Source organism: Peromyscus leucopus, chromosome 11 (genome assembly GCF_004664715.2).
Source record: "Peromyscus leucopus breed LL Stock chromosome 11, UCI_PerLeu_2.1, whole genome shotgun sequence".
NCBI lineage: Eukaryota > Metazoa > Chordata > Mammalia > Rodentia > Cricetidae > Peromyscus > Peromyscus leucopus.
The window spans coordinates 39,402,896-39,428,034 of NC_051072.1; the positions used below are offsets into that span (position 1 = coordinate 39,402,896).

The following is a 25,139-nucleotide window of genomic DNA, read 5'->3' on the forward strand; positions in this document are numbered from 1 at the left end:
GTATCACTGACTGGTAGACCTTGGTGAAGTCCCTGCCTATGTTTTGACCTCAGTTCAACCAGAAGCAAGACTGATGATGTTCTATGGCTTTTACATTTTCAATCCTGCAGAAATCATAGGATTGGCTGGTCTTTCGAGGCTGGACCAGCATTAAATACTATTTAGGGTAAGCAAAAATGTGGCTACTTTGCTATTCAAGTGAGAACTAAAATGTAGAGCAAATCAAATTGTTTTAGTCAACATTTTCATTAAAAAGTGATTTAGGGCTGGGGAGATGGCTTGTGGGTAACACAAATGCTCTGCAAACATGAAGGTCCATAGAACTGGCACAGAGAGCTGGTTACAGAGGTGCCTGTAACCCTCGATTTATGGAGGAACAGAGGGAAAGAACTGCCAGGTTTGCTGGCCACCAGCAGAGTCCCAGGGTCAGTGAGAAACAGTCTCAAGGGATGGAGCAGGACATCAGATGCCCTCCGCTGGGTGCATATGGATGTGCATGCACCAACACAAACACCACACAGGCATTTACACACACACACACACACACACACACACACACACACACACACACACACACAGTAGCTTAGACTTTACTCAGGTTCAAAGCAAGAAGAATTAGCTATACAGCATCGCCACTTCTTTTCTAATAAAATCCTTTTTGTGAGCAGGAGGCTAGCTCCTAAGAGTGACAGTGTTTCAATCCAAATGCTCAGAACCTTGAAATTTTGTAAAGTTGCCTTCGACCTCCTGTGCGCCAAAGTGGAGACAAGTGATCTCTTTTTGCTCCTTTATTTCAAAGGGTTGTTTTTCACAAAGAGGAATAGAGAGCCAACAATTTCTTCAGAAACTCATATTCTTCCTTTATGTTTGAAGTTTCCATTCTCTTCAAACTCCTGCAATATTCAATGCCCCTTTCAGGTAACAAGAAGGCCAAGTCATACCATCATGCTAATATAATCATAGAACAATAAAGTCCCACCCTGGTCACTGAACCTGGGTGTTTCCTAAACCTTTAGTCATTTGTACTTATCAGAAACAGGAGGTGGGGTGAATTAACTCATTAATTTTACCCACCAAGTTTAGCTTTCAGAAAAACTTTTAATTTTAAATACCAACAGAAATCTTTGTGTCACCAACATATGCTAGAATAATTAATAAGCTAATGTCAGTGTTATCTTGGATGAAATAAGATACCCTGCCCCCATGTTTAGACATGAAATGACAAGTACCTAAAGCATAATCCTTCATTAATTTTATATGAATTTGTAATCATTAGTACAGATGCATTAGGAGTCTGCCACCTCTCAAGGGGCTTGTTAACTTTTGTTCTTTTGTTGTTAAAAGATAGTGTCTTTGCCCTTACTTCATCTATGGTTTATATAAATATATTCACATATAAAATATCTTTACATATTTTAGCACATGGTATCTATATGCTAATAGCAGAAATATGTTATATTGAAGTAAATCAAAGCTAGATCCATTTGGATGTCTTAACAGATCACAGCAAATTTGCAGAAAAAAGTGGAACTTACATTTTGTCTTGGTGTCTGAAGATGTAACTCCTTAACCTCAGGTTCTTCTTGCTTATATTTTGTATAATTTTCACCAGCTTACTAAATCTCTTTGAGATACTATTTAGTTTTATATATACAGCCATATGTGTGTGTGTACCTGCATACATATATGTAAAATGTATATGTAAAAATGTATGTGTACATATCTACACTATATATGTATGTCTACAAACTTATAGTTTAATTACTATTTTACTTACTGAAATAAATTATAAGCTACTTTGAGGTACAAAGAGTATTTACTAAGTGTTATTCACATATATTTTAATGTATTTATTTTAACATAAATACAGATTCTTCAGTAACACACAATTTACTTCTTTCAATGTTTTGGTGTGCTTATGACACCAAAAACATTATTGGTGGGCTGGAGAGATGGCTCAGTGGTTAAGAGCCCTGGCTGCTCTTCCAGAGGACCTGGGTTCAATTCCTAGCACCCACATGGCAGCTCACAACTGTCTGTACTCCTGTTTCAGGGGAACTGATGCCCTCATACAAATAGATCTGCAGCAAAACACTAATGTACACAAAATAAAAATAAATAAATTTAAAAAAACATTGGCACTCACTAAATGTTAACCAATGAACATATGAACAGTGATGAAATTTTACTTGTGATAACTTCTAGCAAAGGCTAAAGGCATTCTGTTCAGCACATTCATAACTGAAACAGGAGAAGCTAGGGTTTTGATTGCTAAGCATCATGGAACTGTGTGATGTTCCAGCACATTGCTGCTATATTCTATTTTTGTATAATATTCTTACGAGAAAACAGTACCAAATGAAATTAAAAAAAAATTCACTAAAACCCTCTTTTAAATTAATTAATTAACTTGTTTGTTTATTTTACATCCCAGCAGAAGTTTCCCCTCCCTCCTCTCCTAGTCCCACCACCACCCACCTCTCTGTTCCCACCTTTCAATCCACTCCACTTCCCTTTCTATTTAGGAAAGAGTAGGTAGGTCTCCATGAGTATCAATAAAACATGGTTTATCAAGTTGCAGTAAGACTAAGCACCTCCCTATGTATTAAGGCTGGGCAAGGCGACCAAACTGAGGAGTAGGGTCCTAGAAGTCAGTAAAAGAGTCCGAGACAGCCCCTGTTCCCACTGTTCGAAGTCCCACAATAGGACCAAACTATATAACTGTAACATATCTGCAGACTGCTAGGTCAGTCCCATGCAGGCTCCCTGGTTATCGGTTCAGTCTCGGTGAGCCCCTGTGAGCCCAGGTCAGTTGATTCTGTGGGTTTTCTTGACCCCTCTGGCCCCTACAATCTTTTCCCCCCCGCTCTTCTGCTGGATTCCCTGAGCTCCACCTAATGTTTGGTTGTGGGGCTGCATCTGTTTCTATCAGTGGCTGGATGAAGCCTCTCTATCTTGATTACCTAAAAACTAACAGGTGCTTTGGTAATCTGGTATGAGTTAATCTGTAAAAATAAGTCTTTTGGGATCATAGAGTCAAAGTTTAAACCTTATCTCTGAAATGATTTTTAAAAAAAATGCAATTTTAAGAAGAAATGGTATATCATCAAATGCAATGCACTCCAGGACTACAGCATCTAGAACATTCACTAAATCCCATTAGAAATACTTGTAGTGGTAGAAGAGAGAGAATACAAATGCTGGAATAGAGAAAATGTACTTAATATTAGTTTTCCAACATAAATATAGAAAAAATCCATAGCAAATTTAAAAATTAAAATTAGAATTTACATTTTGTTTTAGAGTTTCAGGATGTGACCCCTTAATTTCAGGTTCTTCTTGATCCCATTTTGTGTACCTTTCACAACGCACTAAATTATTTGAAACACAATTTGGTTAGACATACATATATGTGTATATATGTACAATATATGTGTATATACAAACAGTTTATTATAGTAATTAACTATAAATACTGAAAGAAATTATAAACTACATTGTAATAGGAAGAGCATTTTAAGTGTTATTCATGTGTATTTTAACGTGCTTATTTTAATATAACATAGATTCTTCAGGAAAGCAACAATTTACTTTTATCCAAATGGAAAAAACAAAAGCAATAACAGCAAACCTCAAGGGAATTACTGTAAGAAATCTTCTCCTGATGAGAAATTACATTTCATTTTAATCTTAAAAGCTTTAGAGGCTTTGCATCATATTTCACAGATCAATATTCCAGAAATATTCTAAGACAATGATCCAGAAATTCAAACCATAAAATATGTATCACGTAATAAAGACCAGTTTCCAATTGTACTCATTCTGTAGAATTTCCAAACAAATTACATAGAAAAGTATCTGAAATAATGCCATGCTTAAAAAAAAAAACCTCAGCATTTCAGAACAATGTCTTCAGTTTGAACTTACAAATTTGTACGTGTGCTAACATACATGTTTGTGTCAGTACAGATGAAAACAACACACTAGATTTTGAATACACTACCTCTGGCAGAAGGAATAGAAGCAAAGGGTATTTTTTAAAGAGATTTTTGTTTATATATATTATATATAAGATAAACATTTTATTTTCTATTTATTGATTAAGTATCTAGAAAAGCTATTTCCATTGCCTTGGTTGCCACCATAAGACCCTATTGTTAAAGAAGATACCACATATTCAGGCTGCAAGTTGGGGAGAAATTAGTCTCTGACTGACTGGGAAACTTCTGTCCCAATGACTAGCTTCCATGATGCCCAAAGGTACCATGCAGACTGCTGGGGGGAGGGGTGGGGTGGAAAAGATATTAACTGCTTTTCTCAGCACTGGACCCTAGATATGACAATATGACACCTCGCTGACTGACCTGCTGAACAAAGCCCATCTATTCCATAGCGACAAGACTATTATGGGATGACTAACCGCTTTCTGATTGGATTTGGGACCTACTCCTTGGACATATTCTGCCTGGCACAATAACCCTGGTCAAAAGCCAGTGTCCAGGGTGGTCATAGTCCCCTGGGGAGAACCTGCCAGAGTTATTTCAATTAATGGTAATATGGTCGAGTTACCTTCAATGTGTGGTTATGCCAATAAACATGGGCTGTTCTCAACCTTGCTCAAAAAAAAAAAAAAACTTTTCTTTGCAATGTAGAGATCCATAACTAATCAAAAGTGTTGAGAACAAAAGACTGGGTGCTCAGCCCTAAATGGAACATCTTTATCAATCCCCTACCCCTACACAAGATCACGCTAGAGACTGAAGAAGATTTTTACGCCCCACTGCTTTCTGAGGAACTATTGGCTGAGATAGCTCCTGAGAGAATTGTTTTAATCTTAAAAGTTTTAGAGGTTATTGGTTGATTTCCTATGTTCCAGTGACTAGCCACACACCATGCACACATAGGTAGCAATAATGGGACTTAGTGGGGTACCAAAAGGAAGGAGGAGGAGGAAGAAGAAGAGGAGGAGGAGGAAATAAATTTAGGAAGGGAAAGTATTGTGATGGATACAAGAGGAGCTGAAGGAGGAAATTATGGGGTTGGATATAAGCATATTTTATTGCCTAAATGTGTGAATTTCTCAGACACAAAGAATATATCCATGTATTACTTTACAGTTAAAAAATAGAAATAAAGAGACACTATATTTAATGTTAATTAAGAAACAGAAGTCAATCCTTGTTAATAACTTGAAATTATAATATCACATTTGAGTTCTTAACATTGGTCAGGTAGGCTTTCTGAAAGGTTTGGAAACTTTAAGCTTTAAAACTAAAAGCTTGAATGCAAAATGTACATTCAAGAAGGCAAACATTCCACCAATAACATTATCTCAGTTAACATGGAATCTTGTGAGTACACATAAACAGCTAATTAGTTCATTCTTCTGCATCTACAGGAATATGGCAGTTGGGAAAAGATACAATCATTAGAGTTGGGACTGCCATCAGTAAAGCCATGTCCATTGGTAAAATGAAGCAGCTGATATAACATCCTCATAATATCATGCTCCAGCTCAAATGTATGAGTATGTGTAAACATAGATTTCAGTATGTGCAGCATCCATTGTTCCAGAGAGCCATTGTTGTAGATACACATTCCCTACACAGCACACACAGCACACACAGCACAGCATTGTAGATACATACCCTCGACACAGCACACACAGCATAGTGTTGTATCTCTATACCCTCCACACAGCACAACACAGCACAGTGTTATAGATACCCACCCTTCACACAGCACAGCACAGTGTTGTAGATATACACCCTCCACATGGCACAGTGCTTTAGATACCCACCTTCCATACAACACAACAGTGGGTCGGGGCATGCAAAGGGTTGTTTGCAGTAGTATCAAGAGAGGTGTTGGGCTCTCTGATTGTCTTATCTCATCTGCCCTAACTGATTAGATATATCTCACTGTATTTTAACTCGATATTTTAACACTTCTGGCCAGTCCTTCTGTCACTCATTCTGCCAGTTAAAACGTCATGCAGTCTGGGGCTGAAGCAATGACCCAGTGATTAAGAGTACTTACTGCTCTTGCAGGGAAAGAACCTGAGTGTTTAATCCACATTTTGACAATCTATCTATGCAATTACACCTTACAACAGAACTTCCTTTTCAGTAGGTGAAATAGGATTGAATGGAACCATGCAAGTCTATGATGGTGAACACCCTTGTTTTTACCTCTGTGTAGAACAGAAGGGGATGGATTGCCTACTATTTGTGTTTTCAATCTGACTTACTGTCTGCTTAATAACCTCACAATGAAACACTGCCAGGCATGATTTTCAGTGATTTTTAAATTAAATTCTTTTCAAGGGTTTACACGTTCATAGTCACTTTAATGGGAAGTGGAAGACGACACTGCATTGAAAATGCCAAGATAGATGCAATATAAGATTCAGGGCCTTCAACACATACACACACACACACACACACACACACACACGCACACGCACACGCACACGCACACGCACACGCACACGCACGCGTGCACACACACTTTCTCATGCATGCACACACACACACACACACACTACATACACATGCATGCACTAATTTGTGCACACACACACACCACTGACAGTAATTAAGTAAAAGCTAATACAACTGTTATTTACAAATATATAAACATACTATATATGTTTATATATATATATATATATATATATATTAACATATGCCATGAACCTGTGTTGTTATCTCAATATATTGTATGTACTTACTACATGGAAAGAATGCTACTGCCTTTTTTTTAAAGTTATTTTAAAAACAATATGACTTAAGCATTAGGATGTATTTGTCCTAGGAATAGTGGGTTTTTCATCTGTTCATTTCCTGGTGTACTTCATAATACCTAGAATAATATCTGGTGCATAATAGGTGCTCAATGAATGATTTATTGAGTCAATTATTAATATTACAAATTAGTTAATCATTATTCCAAATAGGTTTACCTCTGATTGTCTATACCCCTCAAACTTTAAGACTTTTTGTATTAATAAAACATGCTGGCAATAGGTATGAACATGACTCATTGCTGCTTGATTCATTCATGGGTTTCCATTTTTTTTTTCATGGTTTTATGATACAGGGAGTGCAGGCTGGTCTTATGTCAACTTGATGCACAAACTAGAGTTATCTGAAAGGAGGGAATCCTAATTGAGAAAATGCCTCCATAAGATACAGAAGTAGGACATTTTATTAATTAGTTATTGATAGGGGAGGGCCCAGCCCATTGTGTGCGGGGTCATCCCTTGGTTCTATAAGAAAGCAGGTTGAACAAGCCATGTGAAGCAAGCCAGTAGTCAGCACCCCTCCATGAGGTCTACACCAGTTTCTGCCTCCAGGATCCTGCCCTGTGTGAGTTCCTGTCCTGATTTCCTTTGATGATAAACAGAGATATAGAAGTGTAAGCCAAATAAACACTTTTCATCCCCAACTTGCTTTTTGGTCATGGTATTTCATCACAGCAATAGAAAACCTAACTAAGACAGGGGTCTCTCCATGTAGTCTTGGCTATCTTGTAACTCACTATGTAAGCTAGGCTGCCCTTGAACGTGCAGAAATCTACCTGCCTTTGCCCTTCAAATGCTGGTATTAAAGGCATGCCCCACTATGTTCGGTGAGGATTCCAACATTAATCTTGTATCATTAGAACGTGGTGGGTCCTACCTAACACTGGGACTTTAATTGAAGGTGGGTGAGAGCCCACTCATGAGGAACCGTAGAAGGAAGATGCCATTTAGAGTAAAAGCTGATGACCAAGATGTGGGTGGCAATTAGAGGAGACAGCAGAATGGAAACACGGGAACAAATGGAAATTGCTAGCCATATGGTCCCAAACAGAGAAGATATCTTGATCCCAGAATTTCTTAAATCTAACAAGGTCCACTTGTTTCTGTACATTTCTATGTAACCACTGTTTATAGGGGTTTCTTGTTTGTCTGGTGTGTGTGTGTGTGTGTGTGTGTGTGTGTGTGTTTGGAACTGGTCTGAGTCAATCACATCTACTTGCAATCAAAATCTTGCTAAGTCACCCTTTTAAAATGCTATGTATCTATTCATAAATTTCTTTCCTTCAAATATAAATCAATTTTAAAATGAATGATCTCTTGTAATAGTGAATAGTCACAATGAATTAACATAGAAGCTTGAATCTGAACAGAACATACTGAAAGTAACAATGTAGCTACATCTGCACCCAAATCCAGGTGTTCTAAAAGGCACCGTTTTGGTTTTGCTCTGACTGACGTCTACTACAGTTCCAGTCACAATATTAACACTAAGATTTTCACAAGCCTCTTATGTTTTCTCCACTGGATAGCAAATTGTTTTAGAAAAACAGGTTAGGGTACTAAGAAGGAAGACAAAGATCATGGAAAAGGGTGAATACTGTGATTTTTTCATGTTACAGGGTATGGAAATTCAGCACTAAAAAGACAAATTTTTTCTTTAGGGAATTAAAAATAGACATTCATATGATTATTTTAAAATGATCACTAAAATGCTCAAAGACATTAACTCTCTTCAAACAACCCATGTTAGAGTAATTAATAGTTTTAAATGCATTATGGCCTAATTAACTGAAACATTATTTGAATTTGAGTATAAGATAAATTTGAAGGTAATTTTAAAATCCTCCATGCATGTGATAGACAGATAGATCTCTTTCATCTTATATTTTATACCTTATCTGCCATTTAAATATTGTGGCTACTACCACAATACCACCTGCCCCGCCTCCCTCTAGTTCTAGTTCTAGCATATTCTATTTCTAAAAACATCCCTGGGGACTATACAAATTACTTAGATACAAACAGGCTCCATGTAAATAATAAATGTCCGAACAATGGGATCAAGAAGCACTAACATGAAATGAAATTGCCTTTGCCCTGATACTGGATACATCTCCCTGAGAAGCAAGGTGTGAAGGAGAAAAATAATGAAAATAATGATATGGTTTCCCAATTCCATGATTCATAAATGAATGAAGCCACAAAATCTTCCAAGTTGTTCACAACATCAAGTGGCACAGCTCACCAGAAAGGGATTTACCTTTAGAATTTCTGTTTTCTCACTGACCGTTTCTTTTGAGATTGGTGACCCCGTAGAGAGTGGGGAGCAGGCAGATGAGCATTAGGATTTTATTACGAGCACTCTCAGCAGGCTCCATTGAAATCTGAAGTCTCGACCTCATTTTTAAGAGTGGAAGTTATTCAGACGCAGGGATGAAGTTAATGAAAGTATCAACTCGCCTTTCTCCTGGTCTCCCTTAATTACTAGCTGATTAAAGGCACAGGCCATTTGAGATGTGGCTGTCAATGGGTGTGGGAGGTTTTCTTTACTAGGGGAGAGGTATAGCAACGATATGGCCCCAGTCCCTATGGTTCTTCTTTATAGACTATAGGTACAGTGAGAGGGAAGATTCCTGAAGTTTCTCCAAATTAGTGAGAAGGGAGAAAAGATGAAGAGACAAAGAAAAACCCAAGTCAGGTGGGAGAGAAGGGCTTTGCCACCCGCTCTAGCTAGCTACACTTCCACACTTTTGCTGCACCTTTATTCTGGGATGGCTCTATAGGGACATAGGCATGTAAAAGAGCAGAAGAATACTTGATGCCGTGTATAAATCATTTTCCTCCTGAATACTAGAGGGAGATAGGAAGGGAACATATGTAAACAGAGATACAATATGGTATCAAGACATTTTTAAAATATCTGCAATTGGGCATGGACATGTAACACATTTTGTTGAGAACATGGGACATGTTGATAGAATTCCTAGGCATGCCCCCATGACCATGCATGCCTTGGCCAGGTGCTTACTCATTTCTGGGCCATATGTTCTACGTAATCCCTGTGCATTACATGGTCACGCCAATCACATGGTGTAGCTACTTAAGCCCATATGCGCATGTGCAGGAAAGTCCATAAAAGGCAGATCCCACGTGCCCTCCCTGCTCTTTCTGCACATGTCTTCCAAATAGGCCTAAGCACATTCTTTTCTGTCCTTCCCTTCTCCTAATAAACTCTTATAGTGAATTTTGTTGTGTCGCGTGACTTTTTCTCACAGGGTAAACAGTGCCGCATAAAACTAACACATGCATTGGCACATTTTCCTTGGTCTCTTGCTGCTCTTTGAAGTGTGCTTCTGAAGAACATTTTGTGATTTGTTTCAGAGTGCTGTTAGGGAACACGCATACAGCAGCTAGGATTGTCTTCAGCTCATTCCTAGTTCTAACTCATTCCAGATTCTAACCCCAAACCCTACATCATGCACCCTCTGTGGCTGGGACCTCACACACTAGTTACTTGCAGTGGGAGAAGACAGGGTATCCCTTCCTCTTTCCAGGATCCCCATCCTGCCCAGACAAGTTTGGCTCTGATTGCTCTGGGGTTTGAAAGTGGGGAAGGATAAAGACAAAAAGAAGGTTTCTTTTAATTAATTTATTTTTTTCAATTCCACTTCAGTTAGCACCATCATGAGATGGCATAACACACTGAGGTCCTGGCAGATGTTGAAAGTGCGCCTGGCACTTTTGTGGATTCAGTAGCAGCATCCCTGCTGTGGCCATGGCTGCAACTCCTGTGACTCAATCTTGGTCCCCACTTCCAAATGCTGCTGCTTAATCAGACCCCCACCAAGCCCTTGGTTTTCAAGTGAGCTTGTCCTACAAACCCTTGCTATTGGAAATCAAATACTTTCCCCAGATGTTCTTCAGGGGAAGGATAAAAAGAAAATTTCAAAGCTAGCTGTCTGTCTTCCTTTCTATCTTTGGGAGCTTGGATTTGGCAAGGCAACACACGTGTTAATTAAGAAACAGACTAAGGAGAAACCCTGTCTTTCAAAAAAAAAAAAAGAAAGAAAGAAAGAAGAAAGGAAGGAAGGAAGGAAGGAAGAAAGAAAGAAAGAAAGAAAGAAAGAAAGAAAGAAAGAAAGAAAGAAAGAAAGAAAGAAAGAAAGAAAGAAAGAGAGAAAGAAACAGACTGAGGAAAACGGCAACATAGTATAATAGCCAAGTATAACACTGGTGAGCCTCTTTATCATGGGCCCCTCAAACTTTGTGCCATGAAATTTCAGAATAGTTCCTTTATTTCTTCTGTTGTAATCTATTACATTTGAGAGCTCCAAACTTGTGCCACATGTATGTTGTCTGTCACAGCTCAATTGAAATCTCACCGTAATACACTCAAGGGAGTTACACAGGAGAGGGACTCTTTCTCAATCTTTTTCTTTCAAAGGAGATGGATGAACTCATCTAGCCCACAAAATACAGCACCTTGAGCAGCAAACATTCAAGTTAATTTTCAGAACTGCAACTGCTGTCACGGAAGAGCGACAACAGTTATGGCAACACCTGTGACAACAAATGTAAATAAACACAAACAGAAGCTGTGTGCATCTGGTGACTCCATCATTATCAGTGGCTTGGCTCTCACTGGAGGCTGTGGAGGGACCCGAGAGGTTCCTACTGTGTCACTGTACTGACGATACTCAGGCCAAAGACCACTTCCCCGTCTTAGGTACATCAGAAGATAGTTTGTGTGTGTGTCAAACATCCTGCACAAACTAAACTCTTCTTTATGCTGATTTTCCATGTAGAAGACCAATCGGAGACCTATTTTGCTGTTCCATAGTACGATGTGGGCGTGCTTGTACTAAATCACTTTCCAAGTAATAGAGGGTGACTAATCTGTGACAATATGTTTGCAGAGTAACACATTCATAAGAACAACAGAATAACGAGTTAATGTGCAAAGTCCTATTTTATTGAGAGCTGTTGGCCTAAGCTAACATAATCATTTTTCATACCCCAAGAGGGCACGCCAAGCAATCTTGCTACCCACATCTTTGCTGTTGGAAGCACCGGCCAAAGTGTAAGGAATGTTCTTCCCTTGGAGACAAATGGGGTGAGGATGGGGGCAGCTGCAGGAAAATTCAGCTATTTCCTCATTGTCTGAACAACAGTCCACAATGAGGGTTCATTAACGTTAACTCTTCCCCAGCACATGTCATTGTCCTTGGCTTGGCTTGTGGTGACTTCTTGTCAGTTCACACACACACAGATGCATTTGGTTTGCTGCTTTGGGCTGACATGCTCCAGGGCACTGCAGCAGCCCCTTCCATTCTGTTCTTGAGAGATTTGCCTTCCTTTCCCCCTAGATCAGTCCTGGGACAACTGTATCCCTTTTACAAATAGTCTCACCCACTCTCAGTCTCCAACATCCTCTCAGTCCCAATTCCAGATTCTCCATTTCATCTCAGACCTCCAAATATCCATGAACTCACTTGTGCTGGAGGCTCACAGGGTTTATGGAGAAAGAGGTTTGGTGAGATGACCACAGAATGTCAGGATTTTAGTGTCATTGGGGTCTCTTTCTGACTTGGTTTACTTTGTGCTGACTTCTTAACCTTCACTGACCACTAAATTATATTTTCTCTAGAAAGCAAAATCATTGATCTGTCTTGCATTTGTCTGGGATTTGACTGGACAGCTTTAATTAGGGTACATTTAAGAATAAAATTGGTTTTATTCCTTTTCCTTGAGTTCATCAAATGTTCCCCCCGCCCAGCTTGCTGACTGCAAGGGTGGGAACACTGAAGCTGAGCCGAAGGAAAGCTGCAGTGTAGAAATCTGAGGAGGCTGAATAAGGAGAGCTCTACCAACTACTGACGCAAGGTGAGTTGGCAGGGGCAGCTGGAAAGTCAGCCAGAGTATGAGTTTTTTATTACTCACCTTCAAGGGGCCTGGTGGATTAATTCACACGAAACCAACAACCTGAAAGAACTGTGAGAGATGGATGCAAATAGACACCACAGAAAGAGAAACAGCAGCAGCTGGTAGCTAGAGACGGAACCTCTGCAGAAACTGAAGAAGTAAAACCACAACGGGGTTTAGGGGCCATCACGGTAGGAAGGGGAAAAACGTAGAATTCAATGATGTTGAGGGGGCGGGGGGATGGGTAGACCTGTGCAATTCACAGGAGCGTGCACTCGGAATGGCATTTTTTGATGCACAATGTAGATGTAGAACAGACACATACCATTTGATAGAAAAAAAGACACATTTGTACAACAATCTCTCTAATATAGATATTTATACAACATATGGGTATTTACCCTAGCATTGTCTGGAAGTCTAAAAATCCTGCATCTGCTCATTGCTGAATTTGAGGAGGACACATAAAACCTTTCACCTACTTCCCTGGGACTTTCAGAATCCGGGTATATATAATGGGGCTAAAGATACTTAAAAATGCTCACTGACTGACCCACAGTAAAAATGCTTTCATTGTAAACAAAGGCAATAATTATAAAATGTAAGTGCAATTTACTTTATTCAGAGGTCAAAATCATTTCATAGCTGGCAAGCAAAAGTTCATTATATCTATAATTTTTGGAATGGTTGTATACAATAGCTTATTTTTATACTCAATTTTTCAGTCCTTATAAATACTGTACATATTTTAATGAGATTGCTATTCCTCCAGACTTAATACTTAAAGAAGGTTGAAATACCTCACAAACCCAGTTTTTACTCTTTGTTCATGCTTTACCCCCAACTTCCCAAACCAGGTTCATACAATAATTTATTTTGCTGCCAAATTCTTCCCAAAAGTTGAAAAACATAAGAAAGACCATCGTTATTAGGAAAGCAAAGCTGATTCCAGTAATGGTTTCTTTTGAGTCTTACTGGTACAACTCTTGGGGACCGTTCTTCACTGAGAATCAGATTTCTTGTGATATGAAATGGAGACAGAAAAGATAGCATCTGAGATACAAAGACCGTGCTGCTCATATGATCAGCTAAGACTTCCTCTGGCCATGTTTCCCAGCAGTGGCGGTAGAATTTGCCCTCTTCTGTCACAGTGTTTGGACTGAGAGGACACAGTGAGGCATCTGTTGGTGACATGCCTGCTCTGGTCAAGTAACTAAGATCGGAGAGCAAAAAAGCAAGCAAAGCACCTCCTTGTATAAGGAGAGTATTACTATATAGGATTGTAACTACACCCCGTTTACTTCACCCACACCCACACAAAGTAAGAATGATGTAGTAGTATTTTTAGAGCCATGTGCTTAGAGAAAGTCCTTGTCTCAGTGTGAGTCTTAAATCAGCCTGGGTAAGCTCCCGATTTGTATATCTCCACTAATATAAGCTGAGCTAAGTTTCTCAAAAGAATACACTGTATTAATTGAGGACACTCAATGAATAATTAGCATGAAGAACTAATTAACTCCCTTTCACTAGCATTTAGGAACAGGCAATCGTGCATTAGAAATGAGGGGAGAAAAGTGAAATTGAGCTCGTATTTCTAGGAGCTCCCCTTCGGAGGAAAGCTTTTGTGCACTAATGCTTGCACGGGTTATTTCCCTTGATGCTGGCAGGGCCAGTATTAATACCTCTCACTTAGAAAATAAGTTCAAAGAATCTAGGGAAATTGCCCCCGGGCCCAGATAGATAAGGGGTGAAATGTGATCAGATTTCCAAACCTCGGTTTACACATCATGCTGGGAAACCAGCGATGTCCTGTGGATGAGAAACAATGGCTGGAAGGGATCTGGTATGTGTGTGTTGGGGTGTGTGTGTGTGTGTGTGTGTGTGTGAAATGGAGAAATAATTATCATGCACTGTGCGGTTAGTATGTGCCAGGCCCTGTGATCAACAGCTGACTCGCCTCTCAGCTGTTTTCTTTTCCCCCAAAGCACTGCTACTTTGTATTTTGAAGAGAAAGAGAAACAAGCACCGGATAATTAAACAGGTATCCCTAAGCTACAGAGCTAGCTAATCACCCAAAGATGAGTTCATCCTTTTGTGTTGTTCCTTGGTTCTCCTCCTCTTTCCCCATACCTCCTCTTCTCTCTCCTCTGCCACATGAGAAAACAGTGATGGTTTTACTGATCTCACATGCCTTGGGAAGGTTTCATGTCTTTTTGTTTATTTTTTTTTTAAGTGGGGGCATGGAATATGAACATGCTGTCTGGGGACACAGGGAAACACTTGATTGGCATCCTGTTCCTGTCCACAGTATACATAGATTTAGGTTTTGATTTCTAAACTTTCTGGCTACTCTTAAAGCCCTCATTAAGGATATATTTAGTTCCTTCACATTCCATCTGAAAATTAAAGCAGCTAGGTGTCTTTGTCGAAAAAGGCTAATAAACAACTTGGCAACGGCTTACATTTTATCTTGTCTACTTGGCTGGTGTTTCTGGGATTATTCATCTAGTACTGTCCAGTGTCCAGGCCCCTCCCCCTCCTGCTTTATTACCAGGCTGCTGCAGTGCAGCGTAGAGACACCTGATCATTTAGATCATTAAAAATCAATCCATCAGCAAACAGTTCTGTACATTTTAGGAAAATGACAAAAGGTACAGGATTAGATTGCTATTAACTGACCCCGGGTTTTCTTTTCTCAGCTGCCAGGAACGTCATTTGGTCAAATTGATTAAACCAGCATGCCAAGCAGAGAGAGGGAAAGAGCAGGGAAATGAAAACAGAGCAAGCTTTGAGGGGGGAGGGCAATGTTGTTCTTGGGAATGAAGTAAGCTGTTGATGGAGGGAGGTGGGGGGTTGCTGGTGGGAGGAGAGAAACCCTGCACACAGGGAGCATGCTGGAATTTAGAGTGTGTGAGATTCAAGATGACTGTTGGCCACAGGCAACCAAAATGCAGAGACAATAGCAAAAGAAGGACGGGAGAAGAGAGATTTCCATGAGATTGTAACAGACAGCCTGAATTGGTCACACCACATGGTTTGCTTAAATTCATCCCAGACATATTGCTGGCATAAAAAAAAAAAAAAAAAAAAAAAAAAAAAACAGCTGATTTAAGCAGTCAGTAAATAAAGCTCAGTGGCTGAAGGAGTGGGGAAGACTGTCTTGTTTCTCTTGATAAGTGGGGTTTCCTTCTATGATAACAGTTTTTAAAAGAAAAGAGGTAAATCAGGTCTTGTTCTATAAAATTGTGGATGCACGAAAAAAATCATGTACACATGATCGTATTAACAGGACACTTGTTATTACAGTAGCTATGTGTAGCCCTGCCTTCCAAAGAACTGCCTTCCTGTTACAAAATTGCATGTTCCCCTAATACCGTTCAACGATTTCTTGATTAGTCTAGAAAGAATCCTGGGTTGTAGAATCACAGAGTGCTGACAAGGGCAGATCTTGCTGTGGGGTTTCTGCCACTGTACTACTATTTCTGATTCCTCCCAGTGTCCTATTTAAAGTCACACTTAGCTCACCCAGCTCATGCTTCTATAGGGAAAGGACCAGAAAAACCATCAAGTATTTACTTGTTCTCTCTTCTATATATATATTGTCTGTCACCGTTTCAAGGATAACAACCACCTAAACACAAGGGACTTAAAAATAGCTTTTATAACATTATAAATGAAGCAAATGTTCTGGGGAAGAGTGCATGCATTTCTTTAGGTACTGAACAAAGAGAATGTTATGATATGAGAGCCATTTAATTTCAGGGCAGAAGACAACTCTAGTCTAAAGAACAAACCCCTTTCCCAGGAGAGGTTTTAAATTTTGCTTATCTTATGCTAGGTAGCTGCTTGGCAGAACCTAAGAGTCAGAAAGCATTTATCTGTAACCATGTGTTTTCATGAGAATCACCAGGCTTTTTGATGAGGAATCATGGCCAGCTTCCAAGCATAGTTCCCAGTTACCCCCATTATTTATATCATTGTAGTTTCTTCCCACTCTGTTGCAGAGTTGGTCATCAGGCAGGAGTGATGGTGTGAAAGATTTGAAATCAGATACACAAGACATTGAGTGGTTTTGGTTTTGAGTGTTCCCTGCTATAACACGAACTGCCAAACGGACTTATTAAAAGAAAACCCAGAGCCAGATATTGGGGTGAAAGCAGAAAGATCAGAGAAACAGAACAGGCCACAGCTAACCTCACCTTACCAACTCCTCAGCCTTCAGAGTGAGACTTCCTGCTCACTCACGTTTTATATACCTTTCTGTGCCCTTCCATCTTACTTCCTTCCTAGTGCTAGGATTAAAGGTGTATGTACTTTCCAAATATTTTGTAGCGAAGGTATGAGATCTCCATTGCTGGGATTAAAGGCGTGTGCCACCACGCCTGGCTCTGTTTCCAGTGTGGCCTTGAATTCACAGAGATCCAGATGGATCTCTGCCTCTGGAGTGATAGGATTAAGGTTGTGTGCCACCACTGTCTTGCCTCTATGTCTAATCTAGTGGCTGGCTTTGTTCTCTGATCCCCAGATAAGCTTATTAGGGAACACAATATATTGAGGTACACAATATATCACCACACCCCACTCTGGGTCCAAGGACTGTCAATGAATCATGGTGACAACAGTGATCTTCAAGATGAACAAAGCTCAAGAACTATCAAGTGCAAGCTGGGCTCTGGTGGCACACTCCTTTAATCCCAGCACTCTGGAGGCAGAGGCAGGCAGATCTCTGTGAGTTCGAGGCCAGCCTGGTCTACAAAGCGAGTTCCAGGAAAGGCACAAAGCTACACATAGAACTCTCAAGTGCTATAGGGAAAGCTTGAGTCATTTACATGATTGAGGGCTACAGAGATAGAGGTATATCAGAAGACCATACAAGCAAATCTGAAGGAAGACAGTGTGATCATTATTCACATGGTTCTTCAGCATTCCAATTCTCCTGTAAGTAACATTTGTACTTCATTGCACCCTAGAGGACAGACACAGCCATGTGACTTTAGCTGATGTAATGTGAGCAGCAATGGAGATTATATTCATCTCTCTCATTTTAATGCATATATGCCTTCTTGATATTACTATAACTTCATAGAGAGGAAGGAAGGAGAAGGGAAGGGAAGGGGAGGGGAGGGGAGGGGAGGGGAGGGGAGGGGAGGGAAGGGAAGGGAAGGGAAGGGAAGGGAAGGGAAGAGAAGAGAAGAGAAGAGAAGAGAAGAGAAGAGAAGAGAAGAGAAGAGAAGAGAAGAGAAGAGAAAGTAAGGGAAAAGGAAGTGAGTGAATGAGAGAGTAAGAGACAAGGAAAAAAGTGAATGGTGATATGTGTTACTTCCACGGAGAAAGCTTTGAGAACAGGTGCACAGCACAATGCCCCTTCTCTTTTTTGTCCCTTACTGGGATCTTTAAAGATATCCATCTCCCATTAACTATGTCTGTAACTATGGAGCACATCTTTCCTCCACCTCCCACCAGTCTGAGATAAATAGATATCATGAAGGAAAAGCATACATTTATTGTTTTAAACAACTGTGGTTTGGTGTTGCTCATGTAGCATGAGATAACCCATTCTTGCTAAAATGGAAAGTAAATCCAATAGCTAAAAATTTATTTTAAATAAAGATTTATTTTATATAAAGATGTCCTAGCTAAGGCTAGGAAGTCCAAGGTCCCTGAAAAGAGGATTGTGATTAGGACATGCACCTTCCTGATCAGAAAGTGTGTAGACAGGAACAAGAAGAATTATTTTCACTACATTTCTACAAGTTGAAAGGCCAGGAAGCAGCTCAGACGACGCTGTCTCCCCTTAGGAGAAGACATTCTCCTTTCTCCTCTACAGGTGCGGGAATGTAGTAATATTCAAGTAGAACACAGGCTGTTAAGAGCCAGTGCAAACTTCCTGGTGTTCCTTGAACATACAGTGAGGTCGCAGGCAGGACAGAGCCCAGTACATGGAGACTTCAAGGTACTCCTATGAGTCCAAGATATAATTGGGTGATAAAGATTGTGTAAGCCGATGGAATTTGTTTTTTAGGAAGTGGGCCAATAATTAACTGAGATTCAAGAATTATTTTAAATATAACCCATTTTTTAATAACCAGCAACTTGAAGAATATACATGTTAAAACTCTGTCACTTCATTATTCTATCAGTTATTTATTCATTAGTAATTATTATTGCTTTTTTGTTATAGTCATCTACCCCATATCCACAAATTTATCATGTGTTTCTCATTTGACTAAATCTCAGCAGAAGAATTTACAATCACTTAGAAAATAGGAAGAAATGGAACCTAGACTTCTAGTGTGGCTGTTCTCATAGGTAATGCCCTTGTGTACCTTATTCAAATACTTTGTGAAATGCTAATGAACGGTCATATGGCTTTTCCAAAATTCTTAATTGGCTTAGTCCACTTGGGCTGCTGTTAGCTTGGTGGCTGAAGGAAAACTTATTCCTTACAATGGAGGAGGCTGGGAGCGGGTGGTCAGAGTACTGTTGGGTTCCTTAGGGCCTATCCGGAAGGGGATCCTCTCTAGGTTCATGGACAGCCCTCCTTTCACTGATGCTTTATGTGCTGAGAGAGCCTGTCTTGGCTACTTTTCTATTGCTGTGATCAAACACCCTGATCAAGGCATCTTAAAGAAGGGAGAGTTTATTTGGGGCTACAGTTCCAGAGGGTTAAGTGTCCACCCTGGCAGGGTATGAAAGCAGCAGGCATGTTGGCTGGAACATCAGCTGAGAGCACATGTCTCAAACCATAAGCAGGAAGTAGAAAGGTAACACTAGGAATGGTGGAGGGGAGTCTTTTGAAACCTCAAAGCCCGTCCCCAGTGACACACCTCCTGCAACAAGGCCACACCTCCTGATCCTTCCTAAACATTTCAACCAACTGGGCACCAAGCAGACAAACTATGGGCAGCCTTCTCATTCAAACCGCTATGGGTCCTCTCTTACCTTTTTTACAAAGACAGTAATACCATTAATGAGGTTCCTTACTCTATCACCTGATCACTTCCCAAAGACTCCACCACTCAATAAAATCCCACTAAGGTTAGACTTGAACACATGAGTCTGGGGTGGGGGAGGGAGGAGCTGGACAACACTGGTTTCACATCCAGGACTCTTGTTCTTCTCTCTGGTAGTACCCTTGTCTTTTCCCTTCTAGCACTCAGAAAATTCTACATTCACGTGTCTGACTACATCTCTCTCCAACTTAAGCTTCATGTGGACAGGTTCATTGTCAGCTCATAGCTGTATATCTCCCCAAACATACACAATGAATATTATAAATTAACTGTTTCATAAATGTCCACAGTTGTAATAAATAAAACAGGCACCAAAAACTAAATATCATATAGGTTTCAATAGGTTTCATTAATTGAAATTGCAATTGTGAAATTATCTTGACTCCCTTTGACCTACCAGCCATTCTAACTTAAAAGAAGTTCTAGAATGCATTTTGGCCCAATAATCTTTATACCTCTGTAAACCTCAATCATATCTGTTTTTTTTTATTGAATTCAGATAATATAACAACCAAATCTATCCGCATCACTAAACCCAATCAGCCAAGCTGTCATTCTCACTCTGGTGCTATTTAGAATGTGCAACGAGCCACTGGATTCTACTTCCTAAAAACTAATTTCCCTAGAGCTTTTGTTCCATTATTTTATCAATGCCCCTGAGGTCAGAAACTATGATTTCTTCTCTCCCGAACAGCACAATGTCTCATTAAAACTTCTCCCCATAAGCCTGACTATTTCTGTAGAAATCCAAGGATCATGAAGGACCTTTGGTTTAGTATCAGCTATATTTAGTGCTCTGAGGACAACAGCACAGTCAAGTTCATTAATGACCCAGAAATAATTAATTCAATATGCATTCTGCTTCCTTGATTGACAGTGGATTATTTTTCTTTAGATTAAAAAAAAATTTGAGCAACGTTTTAAAAAATACATGTGCTCACAACGTTTTTATATATCCCAATAATCAAGATGGATTATCATATTTACATATAAATATGAACAAGCTTGAAAATCAACACTTGCGGTTTTATCAGTTTTGCTTCTATCCAAGAGGAAGGTGGGGAGTTATCATTCACTCACTCAACAAACAATGGCTACCTAGCGCTATATCCCAGGACCTACTGTAGTGGCTGGGGAGATGAACTTAGCAGAGTAAGCAGTAATGAAAGAAATACCAGGGGCATGCAGAGTCTGGCTGAAGTGACAGGAAGCACGAAGGCCCCAACATAGCACTGTGGCTGGATGATGGAGAGAAAAGCACAAGACTATGGTTGGATTGGCTTAGGGTCAGAATGAGCTAAGTCAGGGCTTTGGCAGCAACCCACAGGTAGTAGACTGTTCAAAGGATCTTCATCTCTATTTTAAGGAAGACTGGAAGTTTTGAAGCTTGGTGCAAAACATGAGCCTGCCATGAGAGGCTGCACCATGCTGATACTGCAGAACAGGCAGCATCTGGGAAACCAAAAGAAGCATCAATGCAGATGGGAAAGACAAACAGTGTGATGGAGGAGGCAAGAAATCTCCAGAGTCCAGCTTTAGAAAGAAAGCTAGTAGGGCTGTGTGATGGTTTGAAGGAAAATGGCCGCCAAAGGGAGTGGCAATATTGGGAGGTATGATCTTGTTGGAGTAGGTGTGTCTTGTTGGAGGAAGTGTGTCACTGTGGAGGCGGGCTTTGAGATCTCGTTTGCTGAAACTTGGCTCAGTGTCACAGTCCATTTCCTGTTGCCTGCAAGATGTAGGACTCTCAGCTACTTCTCCAGCCCCATATCTGCCTGCATGTCACCATGCTCCATGCTATGATAATAGTGGACTAAATCTCTGACACTGTAAGCAAGCCACCTCAATTAAATATTTTTTAAGAATTGCCATGGTCATGGTGTCTCTTCACAGCAGTAGAAACCCTAACTAAGACAGGCAGTCTGATGGAACTGAATATATGACTTGAGAAACAGAGAATGGCAAAGCTTGGCCTGTAGTGAGGTCATCTGTTAGAGGAGGTTTGGTTTCAGATGCAATGGTTTTAGGCATTACAGCCATCCCTCCTTTACATTGCACAATTTTGGTGACCCAAAGTCAACCATACTCATATATGTCAATATCAAGATTTTAGGGGAGTGTCTTAGTTACTTTCCTATTGCTGTGAAGAGACACCACTATCAAGGTGACTCAGAAGAAAGAGTTTATTGGGGTCTTGCTTATAGTGTCAGAGGGTGAGTCCATGAACATCATGGTAGGGAGCATCACAGCAGAAAGGTATGTATGGAACTGGGGCAGTATCTGAGAGCTTACATGTAGACAATAACCACAAAACAGAACACTAACTGGGAATGGGGTGGGCTCTTGAGACATCAAAGCTAACCTCCAGTGACACACTCCTCCTAATCCTTCTCAAACAGTTCCATCAGCTGGGGAACAAGCATGGAGATGTATGCGCCTGTGGGCCCAGTAGAGAATGAGGAGTGACAAAAGAAAATGATGGACATCCAGAACCATGAGACACTGTGAAAGCCTGGTGAAGAGTTTTCTGTTCCTCTGGATTTTCAGAGCTTCAACATAAAGATACCAACTCAGCAAATTTTCAGTTGGTTGCAAGACTCACTATCAATAAACTCCTCTAAATTAACACCAGTTGGTCTATTTTAGAGTTTAACTGATGCGAGAGAAACAAAAGAAGGCAAGGAATGAAGAAATCTATAAGATCAACTGATTATACATCTGTCAACCAAAATTAGATTATATTCAGACAACCATTAAATTATATCCTTAATGCTACATAATCTCAAGCACCTTAATCTTTGGTTTAATTAAAGACTGAATCATTTGAATTGGAATTCAAATTAAAAGGGAAAAAGACCTGTTTTCATTCATGTTTGTAGTACCTTTGTACAGGTTAAATTTCTTCCCAGGGAATTCTATAATTCAAGTAAATCTGGACCCATTTCTTACATTCTGCCCTGAGGGTACTGGCCTGAGCATGGAGAACACATTAAGTTCAAAGAACACTCTGCACTTAGATTAGCCCCATAGGAACAGGCCGCTTTACAATGCAAATATGTAGATTTAGGAAGAGGATGAATTATGCGAGGGTAAGCATCTTATTTTCAGAGACAAACTAGAACTGAATTTTACTCCAATTATAGTACTTGTTCTTTGTGTTATGATAGGACTTGGGATTTTGTTTTGTCTTGGTTTTTTAAAATTAACCCAAATGAAAAGAGTTCTTACAAGCATGGGAAAGAATTTAAAAATAGATTACAGAATTGTGGTGTGTGCTTCTTCTACTGCTCAATCATACCTTAGGCTGCACAGTATAACAACAACAGCAATGCCCAGCAAAGACATATACTTCATTTCCCTTTTAAAAAAATATTTATTTGTATGTATAATTATGGGCAGGCAGCATGCAGCTGTGAGTGCAGGTGCCTGCAAAGGCATTAGACCCCTGAGGATAGTTATAGGTGGTCGTGAGCTGCCTGACCTGGGTGCTGGGCACTGTACTCTGGTTCTCTAGAAGAGGAGTGTGTGTTCTTGAGCACTGAACCATCTCTCCAGCCACTCCACTTTCACCTTCCCAAAATGGAAGTAGTGTTATAATTTTTGCTTATCTAAACAGATGATAATGTGCAATTTAAAATTAAACCCGTAGGCTGGGCAGTGGTGGTGCACACCTTTAATCCCAGCACTTGGGAGGCAGAGCCAGGCAGATCTCTGTGAGTTCAAGGCAAACCAGGACAGGCACCAAAACTACACAGAGAAACCCTGCCTCGAAAAAAAAAAAAAACCCAAAATAAATAAATAAATAAACAAACAAACAAAAACAAACCAATAGAATCTCATATGATTCTCCATGATTTCCTTCTAATGGGTGAATATTTAAATGGTACCAGTTATGTTTAGTCACTTGGAAGGGACTTCTATGACACTGAGATGATACTATTCTAAATCTGTTTTTTATTTATTTACTTTTTTTGGTATCTGGATGTCATTAGCACTGGGATACAGATTAAATTGGCATTTGAATAGATGAGTTGTTAATCAACTCAGAGGTTGCCTAGAATGTCATCAAAAAAGCACAATATAACTGTCTACCCAGATATAAAAGTCCTGAACTAGACCCATGAACTCTCCGGTTGCTTGGACATTCAGAACATCCCCATGACATTTTGATGAGCTTTGTGTAAATGAACCTTGGGAACCTAGATTAAATTCACCAAGATAAATTCATGACTGAAAAGCATTCAAGGAAACATGTTTTATTAAAAATAGTCTGCCAACACTTCAATAGCTCAAAATGATCAGTGGACATAAACTTAGTTGGCACACTCAACATAAGATGAGTCTGTGCTTGCTCAGATGTAACCAGTCTTTCTATTGGCTTGCACCAGGAGAAGAGCTCTCCAACCACAGAGTTCAAATTTCAATCTCAGTGACCTAGAGCAATCTCAGCTTCTAATTAGGTTGCAAACTTCTTTTGAATGTGATGTTAACAAGCATACAATTCTCTATACTACCTTTCTTACACTCTTGACTAACTGGCTAAACAAAAATGAATTTAGAACAGAAGGATGTGTTACAGTAATAAAATAGGTAGGTTTTACTACACTTAGTGAGTTATCAGAGAAGTTGTCAAAATAGCCATGAAGGTGCTTAAACAACAGAGGGATATTCCCAAAAGTACCCACCATCTGTCCAGATGCATAAGAAGCAATGTTTTTTTTTTTTTTTTTTTTTTTTTTTTTTTTTTTTTTTTGGTTCTTTTTGTTTTTTTCAAGTTGTTCTGATTGCTCTTACCTATCGCCTTAGGCGAAGATAGCATAACAGAGAAGAAAAAAGAAGGGCAGAGGGGCTGCGCTCCGATGAGACACTAGGGAGAAGCAGCAGTGAAGACGCTGGGAGAGCACGTAAAAAATTGAAATCTACAATAAAAAAAAAGAAAAAAAAAAAAAAAAAAAAAGCCTACGAACAGTAAAAATAAAGTCTTTTTTTTTTTTTTTTTACAAGATTTGTCTACTGTGGCAAGCAGAACTCTGCTACACAAGGGCTTTTGTCTTATATACACTAAACATGCCTATGAACACAACTTCTAAAAATTATGTCTTTTCATTTTTGAAATTATAATTACACAGTTTCTCCCTTTTCTTGTGATTTCAAGAAGTCAGCCTTTCACAGCCGATTTAATTCTTAGTGTACTCTATATACAAACCCGCAAACTAATTCTTCCTAGTTTTGAAGTTTTACAGAATTCATCATGGTATTTTGGTGCTTCGGCATTTTTGATTTTGAAACTGAGCCAAGCATCAATGTGCTCAAATCTATGACTCCTCAGGCCATTAGAAATTATAACTATGTGATAAATCTAATGTCCCAATTTTCCAAATTGTCAACTTGCATTGAATTTG

At 39.6% G+C, this 25,139-nt stretch overlaps 1 protein-coding gene across 3 annotated transcripts in view; it reads right to left on the reverse strand.

The window, feature by feature from the left end:
- The window catches only part of Pde4d (phosphodiesterase 4D), a 912,160-nt gene that overhangs the window by 515,661 nt on the left and 371,360 nt on the right, over positions 1-25,139 (reverse strand). The window lies entirely within an intron of this gene.